Consider the following 8,943-nt stretch of genomic DNA (forward strand, 5'->3'; position numbering starts at 1 on the left):
GGGATTGATAATGCTTTCTGCTCCGTTCCAACAGATGGAGATCTCCATCAAGACCCTCACGGGCCAGACCATCACAATCAAGGCCGATCCTTCGGACACCATCTACGTCGTCAAAGGCGAAGATCCAGGACCAGCAGCGCCTCATCTTTGCCGGGGAGGAGCTGGAGGACGGGCGTACTCTGGCTCACTACGACGTCCGAGATAGATCAACTCTCCACTTGGACCAGCGGCAGGGCGAGGAGGGCGTACCCGTGGCCGACCAGAGCTCTGGCTTCGTCGGCGTCGGGGCGAAACCGGAGGGCGGTCGCACCCTGGCGGACTATGGCATTAAGAACCAGGACACCATTCACCTCCTACTGCCACGACGCTTCCGCGGTGAGACTTGACGCATGGGTGATGGCCCAGTTCTCTACTTCTCTTCACGGTGTGGTCGCAATCTGTTTTGTTGGCTATATATTTGTTCAGTCGGTACTTACGGTGCATGCATGGCCGGGAATAACCTAGCGCAAGAGTGCGTGTGAACATGCCCGAGTTAAGTACAATTTGCTACAAGCACTATGCTGTCTATACATGCTTTGTCAGTCTCTGGTTGCTTGCCATTATTAATATTAATACGATTCGAGTGCTAAAAAGAGCTTATTGCAGGGCCCGGGCCATTGGATCTTGACTTTTGTGGGCATCTCTTCGTATTTGGATCTAAAATTAAGCATTCCATTTAAGCAAAAATCTAACGTGACATCACATTTACTCTTTCCGTTCACTATTATAAGACATTTCCGATATTTCAAATATGGACTACATTTTTTTTCAGGGAATATGGACTACATATGGACTGAAATAAATGAACAAACACATTAAAACACGTTTGTGTACATCCAATTCAGAAAAAGTTGGAACATCTTATCGTAGCGAATGGAGGACGAAGGAATAATGAAAGAGACTTTTGCCGTATCTTAACATCGATGTACTCTCTCAGCTCCATAATTTGAACTAAAACCACCTCAAGTATTATAGATGGAGGGAGCAGCTCTTAATTAGCTCACAAAATACATCGAATGAGAGCACTTTTAGTTACAAATCTAAGTAGGACATTAGACAGTTTTTGTTTAGGCTAATCCAGATTAGCGTGATCACAAATTGCTGACAAGGAAAATCGCATACGGTAGACTAGGAACATGTACCAGATAGGGGTTCAGAACCTACTAGTTCTCTGGAAACTCCGGTGCAACAACGTATTCAGCCATGGTGGTAAAGACGAGATGGTTGTACTGTATGTCGTAGTAAATTCCAGTGCAACAGCGTATTCAGCCATGGTAGTGAGACGAGATGGTTGTATACCATAGTGGAAGCAGGCAGAGGGTTGTTGAGGATGTAGTTGAATTTGAGCGATCAATCGCGCTGATTTCGGCGGCATTATCTCTCAGTCTCACCGCGAGCTCATGATCCTACATGCGGTATTCATAATAGAGCCTGATGTAGAACTATTCTGTATTAGCTTTTTAGCCGAATTCATAATAGATGGACATCCGCAGCATTACCCTCAACATGTTCTTTCATATCCTACATGCGGTAGCAGATGTTTTGGGATCTACATCGTTAGTATCTTTACATCATGCAACAAGGATAAGATATAAGGTAAAAGCTCACATGAGCTAGATCTAACTATATTACAACCAGAGACCACTTATGTCCAACATTACGTCATCCATAATAAAGAGTGCAAATGGTCTGTCTACAGACAGGAAGCAAAAGGGCCTAAGTAGCATGGAGATAAGACGTGGCATCGTCATCGCCCCTCCCTCATCATCAGAGAGACACAATCCTTGTTATAGTAAACAGTCGGAAAGTCATTGTGATAAGGCCCGAAAGGACCAGCGCACCAGAACATCAACAGTCGTCGATGAAAAGGAGCATAAATAGGAAGGATTCAACCTCAAAAAGATCCACCAAAAACAAACACCGATTGAATCCTGCAAGATCCGCTGGAGACACACCTCCAAACGCCCTCCGATGACGCTACACTGGTGCAGCGACGTCCTATACAAACGATTTTTAACCCCTTTCCGGGACAGAGTTTTAAACCGCTGCCTTGCCTGTGTGCGCGATAGGGGGGGTGGGGGGGTCCATCCCACGCGACCCTGAAATCGTCGATGATAGCTCCTCCGGTCCCACACGCTTAACGCATATGCTCGTGTGCGATCGGGGGAGCTAACACAGACGCTTTCGAAGGCCAAGCCGTGGGAGATCATCTTAACATCCCACACAGATTATGGAACGAACGTTTGAGTGGCATACCACATCACACATAGTTTTCTGTATAGCATCGTCTGTGGTAGGTGTAGTGATCACAAACGCTCTGCCTCAGTTAACCGTTTGTGTTATTCAAGTATATCACACATGATCCGATGAAGAGAACTGTATGACATTGGGCTATCCACCACACATGCTTTTACTGCTAGAAACATTTGTGAAGTGTCATGACCCATTTAGCAGATTTATTAGTTTACTATTAATACTCTCAGTATTAAGTAAATTCACATTTCATATCGAACAATTGTTCAGCACTTTCATATCAAGCACACAAATATATTTTAACACCACAATATGATAGCTACGTGACAACATCTTATTACAACATATAGCTAGTTCACCTTCATAAGCACAAAGTATGTTGACCATAATTTTAGAACGATATATTCATTTCCCTAATCGACTGATGTATGTTGGTAGATGCATGCATGATCAGCCAAATTCGTATTATCCACCTCTGCCAGGTTTTGCAAAGGAGACACTTTCCTAGATGGCAACATTTTTAGATACTAGGTAGAAACTGTGACAGTGTCTTAATCACATCCACTGAGGCTAATCTTCTTTACACATGCCAGAACTTCCTCTTACTATCCACAGATTAAAAAGCCCCTAACTTCGCGCATGGAGATTGAAGGTGACAACGAGCAGGAAGATCTTCAGCTAGCCCGCTCCATTTCTTGCAAGTGATGGTCCTAGGGAGCTACAAAAGGAAGAAATGGCTTAAATCGTCCACCGGGTTAAAATCCTTTATTCCAAATCATAACCCTAAGCCTAGGGGACGAGAGAGAGGAGAGAGGCATACTCGACTGGTGACAGAGTCGTCGTCGTCGGAGAAACCGCTGGAGAGGTCATTGAAGAAGACCATGGCGTCCATGGCGGTCTGATGCGAGACGGCGAGAATGAGGAAGCAAGCGAGGAAGCGGTATAGCTTAGAAGGAAGGAAGGAGGAAACAGGGGAAATGTAGCTCATGATCGGGGAGAAAAGGGGGTGGGGAGGGGAAGAGTTAGATATTTCAGCAGTAGGAAAAAAAATTGAAAGGTAGAAGGAAACTTGGTGCGTAGTGTCATCGGACACCATTCACTTTGAACAAACGCGTGCATCGCAAACAATTCTTACGCTTTATGCGCATATAATGAGTTTGAGCATTCAAAATTAGGTTCAAATTTCCCTGGGTACAGTGCTCATCCACATCATTGCATAATTTAGCAAGTGGTCCGGAACTTTACACATGAACTTGTCTGCAACCCTCCCAAGTCATGGTGAGCTCTTGTAACCTTGAGATCTTGTTGCCAATGGTGCACGAACCAACTTGGGTCACCAGATTTTAGGACTGGAACTGTGTGTCTACCGCCGCCTCAGCTACCGAGTTGCACCCGAACTGTCTACCGTTGCCAAGGCCATAGACTTTTTCTCACCATCATCGACCTCGGTCGCCATCGCGAGAACGCCTCCGAGGATCTATTGCTATAAATACCAGTAAGATCCCGGTGGTAATCATGAGAGAGAAACAGAAAACTCTCGATCTGGACCACCCTCGATAGATTAAGATTTCCCCCTAGCTATGAGCTGGAAAGAAAGTAAAGAAGATAAAAGCTAGGGTTTTAGTTCTTGATTGATGCCCTCTCATACACAACCATCACTTAAGTAGTGCGATACATCGAGGAGCAGAGGGAATTAGTAAATCCAGTTATAGGCAGTGAAATGGTAATAACAACATCAGGTGAATTGGCTGGAAATGTGTGTTGTCGGCGAGATATGTACCGTTGAATGATCAGGGTGCATCTGAGCCTTCCATTCTTTGTACCTTGCGCCGAACCAGTACGCAAGTGTTAACTGAAGAAATTGGCCGTTGAGGTTAAGAACACAAGGGATCTGACACCGCCATCTCGCACCGGAGCATGCACAGCCACCGTCACGCGTGGAGGCGCGGATGTGTGGGTCGCCTCGAAGTTCTTGGTATTGACTTCTGATCCATTAATCATGGATGTCAATGCATGTTCCTTCTTGTGTTCGTTTTTCCTCTGCCGAGAGATGACAGAAAATTGAAGAGCTCCTAAACGGCGCTCTCAACACCGGTTTAGCTTACTGGCGCTTGAAGGCGACGCTAGCGGGCCAGCCCAACAATCTTTGATCGATCGAATGGGAAGCTCGAACGAGACGCGAAGCGAGACAGTCATTCACTCACTTGCTTCTAGCTCATTAGCTTGTTGACCAGTTGACTGGTTGATCGGTTAACCGTCTCACAGCTGACCATTGACTTTTGAAAAAGCCTCATAAAGGTTTAAAAAATCATATATTTGAAAAGAGTTCATTTTGGAAACAATTGCAAATTAAAAAAACTTCATAAAAAATGAAAAAAGTTCATGAATTTGAGAAAAGTTCACGTGAAATATTTCATGATATTTGACACTGAATATAGCGGGGTGGAGTGGGGTGCGCCAACGTCTATTCGGTGCCACAAGCGTCGGTTAAAGGTATAATTTTGTACGGGGTGAACACATCCCTGTACACTAGGTGTAGTAGCAGACCGACCCATATTCGTTCGGGTTTGATTTTTTCTATATTTTCAACCTGGAGTTTTTCAGTTTCCATATTGCTTTTTTCTTTGTGTTTTATTTTTTTCTGTTTCTTTTTGTTCTTTTTTAATTTATCTTTCTCCTTTTAAAATTTTAATGAAAAAATTTCAAATTCATAAAAAACATTTTAAATCCGTTACTCTTTTGACGTGTTAATTTTTAAAAAATTCGTGAACTTTTTAAAATTCGTGATTTCCTTTTTAAAATTTCATGAACTTTTAGCTCTGAACTTTTTTTAAAATTCGTGAACTAATTTCAACTTTTACCAACTTTTTTCAAATTTTATGAAGTTGTTTTTAAATTTGTGAACTTTTTCAAATTCATGAAGTTTTTTAATTATTTTTTAACTATTTCAAATTCATGAAGTTTTTTAATGAACCTTTTAAAATTTTGCTAATATTTTCAAAAAATGGACAACTTTTTACAAATTTAAGACCTTTTTTTACATTTCTGAACTCTTTGGAAAAATCAACAGTCAACTGGTCAACTAGCCAACTAGTTATAAGCGAGCGAGTGAACTTCGCGTCTCGTTCGATTCCCATGTGATCGATCGTAGTTATGTTGGCCGGCCCAGGAGCGTTACCTTCGAACCGGCGTCCCGCATGAAAAACACATTTAAGCAGCAGTTATTCGCTTAAGGTGCCGAATAAATAAAGATACCTTAGCCCCTTTCATTGTAAAAGATACCTTGTTATTTACTCCCTCCTTTCCGGTTTATAGGGCTATCTCAAAATTTTAGTTTTTTCATTTTATAAGGCTCAATTTGGTTGTTTTCCATCACATGTTCAGATTTCAAGGTGCATTAAATCATTGCATGCAAGTATTAAGAGAAAATTGACCAATGCATGTAATTTATGCATGCATGCATTGCAATTAATGCATTGATAAACATACTTTTTTGAGGAAAACAAGAGCATTAATTGGGTGCTTTTGTAAACTCCAAAAGGTATTCCACCACTCACCATCTACCTTGGTTGGTGAGATTTTTGAATTGAGCCTTATAAACCGAAAAGGAGGGAGTACCACTGAATAAATAAAGAGGCTTGGAGAGTTAAAAAAAGGTGCCAAATAGGTGTTGGCTGAAAACTGTGGCCAATTTCAAGCTTTTCTTTTTTTTTTTGTTCCTCATTGGAGTAAATGAATCGGGCCCTAGGACGGCAAGCGTTAGGACCAGTCCCATAGAAATTTTTTGGTCTATTGATCTCGCCTATTCGCTAATGACAGTTGATAATGATGGCTGGTTAATCACCTCAAATCTATTCGCTAATGACCGTAGGTAATGATGCCGGTTCATTAATTACAACATCTTGGCAAAATCACTAATTAGGAGTACTTTTTGTAAACGTCACTCATACTTTCTCATATTGCGACAAGTGGTGCACTGTGCATCAGTTGTCGCAACCTTAAAGTTTAAAACATTTTATCCTCTCCACCGTTGAATTTCTTGCATCAAGATTTTTGAAACTAGATCTCATGTTTATAGGTTTCGACGAACCTCTTTTATATGGTTTTCTCTACTTTCTTTTTCTTTTTCAAAGAGGCACAATTGTGCCTCTCGCAAAAGCAAATCTGTATCTTCACGAGAAGCAAATATGTATCTTTTTTATTTTTTGAACAGACCAGACCTATTATAAAGATTCACCGAAAGTACAAAATGCCTCAAACATAATAAAGATTACATCAAGGTCCATGGACCACCGAACGACCATCGCCGCAGCCAGAACGAGCCGCCGACGTGTCGCTGTTGCCGCTTCAATACAGGAGCCGGCTTGACCTTGTCGATAACAGCTAGGAAGTCTTCGTGCACGTGCCCCTACGAACCAACGTACTGGAGCTACAATTGTCGCCGTTCAATCCTTAAATCGATCTGAAGAACTTGACACCAAATATCGCCGTTGCATACACAGGGCAAGAAACCCTAATCTCCTCGCCCCGAGGAGCTGGCAGGAATCTACGTCAGAGCTTCGTCTAATCCGTCCCAGCGAACGAACTTGAGGAGGACCGGAGCCCCGAAGATTGACTCGAAGAAGAGCCGCCGCCATCCGTCCAAATGCCGTCCCTGCGAGAAATAAAACCCTACCTATCTACTAGCCGGAAAAAAGGCACTAGGAATTCCCTCCCCGCCACCGGCCGCCAGAGCGGCAGGCAGAGGGGAGCCGAATCCACGGGCTCGCTTGTGAAGATCGAGGGGAGGAAGACTTTCCCTAGTCGCCTTGCGAGAGGGGAAAAAAAGCAATCTGGGAGCTTAAAATATGTGTTTCTCATGAAAGAAGAAAACACACGTTTCTTTTTCATTTTTCGAGAGGCATAATTGTGCCTTTTGCGGAAGCAAATCGGTGCCTCAACGAGAAGTAAATCTGCACCTCTCGCGAAAAAAAATTGAAAACATGTTTCTTTTTTGTTTTTCGAGAGGCAAAACCTATACCCCTTAAGGAAGCAAATATGTGCCTCTACGTTAAGTAAAACTGTGCCTCTAGCAGAAGCAAAAAAACATGTTTATTTTCCTTTTTCTGGGAGGTGCCTCTCATGGGAGGAAAAAACACGGGTTTTCTTTTTCTGAGAGGTGACTCTCGCGGGAGCAAATCTGCGTCTTCATGAGAAGTAAATTTGCGCCTCTTGCGAAAGAAAGAAAAACACGTATTTCGCGCATTTATTTTCTTACACAAAACATAGGGAAAACCGGGCAAAAACTGAAAAGCCAAAAAATCGAAAGAAATAATCTAAAACCTGAAAATGCGTAAAGAAAAATAAAAAAGAAAACCTAAGTGAGTGCCCAGCAAGCGACACATGATGGTGGCTAAAAACGTGTCAAGTGACGAGCTCTCAGTCCACCAAAAGTGACCTTTATAGGAGCCCCGCAACGAGTACTCGTCAGCTAGTTGGTAGTTCTCGGCGAACCAACGTGTGGTTGGATGGGTAGGAGGACAGTGATATCCCAGTCCATCAGGGTTCAAATCCTGGTGGCTGGTGCTCGCATTTATTCTGAATTTATTTCGAAATTTCTAGCAATGTGGGTTTAGTGGGAGGAGATGTTTCCGTCAACTACGAGTCGCCTACAGTGACTTTGTAAAATCTCAAGATGATATACGGCTCAGACTATTGTAAATACTCATAAGGGTTGAGTGTGTATGCGCGTTCATAGGGATAAATGTATGCGCGTATATATGAGTGTTTCATACTGTGTTGAGAAAAAAAAACTAATTGCTCTCGCATCTTAGGGTTGGGAGTTTTCTTGGAGAGCTTTCCGCAACGCAGGAGTCCTCGGCCACCACGAGACCAGGCGGTCCGTCCCGGGCGACACTACTATAAATAGGAAAAGCGGATTACTACTTGGGTACGGCGCCGTGTCAACTACGCGGACGACTCGGGATCTTGCCCTAACCGCCGCACGCCGTCGATCGAGAGGGGGTGGGCCTGCAGTCGGGCGGCCGTGCGTGCGTGGAAACCATGGAAGAAGGGAAGCAACGGCTGGTGCTGAGCCTGCCTCCCGGCTACCACTTCGCGCCGACGGACATGGAGCTCATCGTCCACTACCTCCGCCGGAAGATGGACGGCCACCCGCCGCACCTGCCCATCTTCAAGGACGTGCCCATCACCGACTACCGCCCGGAGCAGATCACAGGTACGAACACGACGACGAGTCCTTGTTCCTTGCGCTAGCTAGGTCGATATCGAATGCGCGCGAGTTGATCAAGACGGCGGAGAGATCGATCTGATCTGACTTGATTTTGATGGTGCTGCAGAGGTGTTCATGGGCTGCGGGGAGGAGCGGTGGTACTTCTTCACCAAGCGGACCCGCAAGTACGCAACGGGCAACCGGCCGGACCGGACGACGCCGGGCAGGGGGTACTGGAAGGCCACCGGCCCTCAGAGGCTGATCCGCACCGGGCCCTCGGAGGCTTATCCGCTGGTCGGGCGGAGGAGGACGCTCGTGTTCTACACCGGGCCCGACGAGGCGGCCATGACCGCCTGGACCATGTACGAGTACGAGAACCTCACGTCCGAGGAAGAGGCCAACGACAAGAACGCCGACAAGGTGATGATCATCTTGATTGC

This window comes from Triticum dicoccoides, chromosome 7A, assembly GCF_002162155.2.
Source record: "Triticum dicoccoides isolate Atlit2015 ecotype Zavitan chromosome 7A, WEW_v2.0, whole genome shotgun sequence".
Taxonomy (NCBI): domain Eukaryota; kingdom Viridiplantae; phylum Streptophyta; class Magnoliopsida; order Poales; family Poaceae; genus Triticum; species Triticum dicoccoides.